Here is a 1,667-nt window from a genome sequence, read left to right on the forward strand (position 1 = left end):
AAGATATCGATGTTTATGTGTTCCATTTCATTTTTGACAACTTCCAATTTTCACAAATTCATACTTCATACATTCCATGCTTCAATTTTCAATAGATGTTACAACTGTTTCTGTTCATTTTGAATTGTGCCCCATCAGCAAATGATGGTCCTGCGGGCTTTCCTCCCATGGGCTTTACTCCATTTGCGTTATCATGGTCAACTCTACTTTGATGAGGCAGCTCTTCTCCAGTCGCATTTTGAGTGCCTTCCAACCTCCTCAAGGGGTTCATTTTCTGGCACTCTATCTGATGGTGTTTTTCTGCTATTCATAAGCTTTTCAGGATCGTGATAGCTGTCCTCAAATATTCAGAGCCTTAAAGTGTATGAAAAATGACTAGACATGTTCTGTCTTGCTTCAATAATAAAAGCAGGGACAACAGACAAAGTTACATAGAAGCTTCCAGTTTGTATAAAAAAGCAATGATTAGACTAGCTGAACAATTATACAAGGTGCCTCAGAGGTGTTTAGCTTCCTGTTACTGGACACGTGCTAGCAAAACAAGGACAATCATCTGCCAGGAGACTACAGTGCTGCAAGGAAACATTCCAGGACAGGTGACTTTGAACATATCTTTGTTTCTAAGAATCAGACACACAATGTTTATGCTGACTTCCTCACATTTTCTAGAATGTTCTTACTCAATTGCTGCCTTTTTCATTTCCCCCAAAAGTACCAGATTCAAAACACAAAAGCAGTAAACACACTGGACAGTCTCATAAAGCAGGAAACACACCACAAAATCTAATAAAGAAATAGAAGAAAAGGTGAAACCCCTTTAACAAGAAATACATGGATGCAGACAAACTTGGTTTCTTTTCTTCTGCTCTGTTTTCTGTTCTACTTATTTCTCTTGTGTCTTATTCCTTCAGTCTTCTTGTTCTTGTTTTTTCTTTCCTTCAATCTTTAATTGTCCTCTTTATCTGCTCTCCACCTTCCCTCCATCTCTAGTTTCCTTTTCTACTTTGTTGTTAAGTGCCATGGAGTTGACTCTGACTCATATAGACCCCAAGGCTATAAATTTTTGCTGAAACAGAAAGCTTCCTCATCTTTCTACCATGGAGCATGGTGGGCTCAAACTGCTGACCCTGTGGTTCATGGTCTAGTGCTTATCCTACAGAGTTACTGCACTTCTGATGCTCATTTGTTCTACATGTAACTCAACAGAAATAGAAATTCCTTTTATGGACCTCTGATTTAAGTGAAAAATAGACAGTTTTGAGGGAGTCATTTTGGAGAGTGACATCAGTGACTCGGGGAAGGAGAGACTGGGAAACTAGGAGGAAGATTAATCCACTGAAAGTCACTGAGAGCAATAAAGTCTGCGGATTTCTCTTTATATCATGTGTTAAAATGTGGGCCACTGGTAAATGTTTAAGCTTAAATGGGAAATTAATTTGATCTGTGATAAATGAGGCATCAAAGATCCCTAATATTTGGAAAGTTAAGAAAAAAGATCACTTGGTGAGCATTTATATCATTTTGTTGTGCTTTATATAAAAATGGTCCTACTAAGGTAAGTAAAAAAAAAATACTGCTACAAAATCATAGAAAGCTTTATTAAACAAAAATATCAAAAGGTGAAGCTATTATTTCTCAACATATCCTCCATGTAGATTTACACACTT

The 1,667-nt window shown here is 37.3% G+C and overlaps 1 protein-coding gene across 1 annotated transcript in view; it reads right to left on the minus strand.

The window, feature by feature from the left end:
- The window catches only part of MTTP (microsomal triglyceride transfer protein), a 65,357-nt gene that overhangs the window by 17,430 nt on the left and 46,260 nt on the right, over positions 1-1,667 (minus strand). The window lies entirely within an intron of this gene.

Source organism: Chrysochloris asiatica, unplaced genomic scaffold (genome assembly GCF_000296735.1).
Source record: "Chrysochloris asiatica unplaced genomic scaffold, ChrAsi1.0 scaffold00377, whole genome shotgun sequence".
NCBI classification, from domain to species: Eukaryota; Metazoa; Chordata; class Mammalia; order Afrosoricida; family Chrysochloridae; genus Chrysochloris; species Chrysochloris asiatica.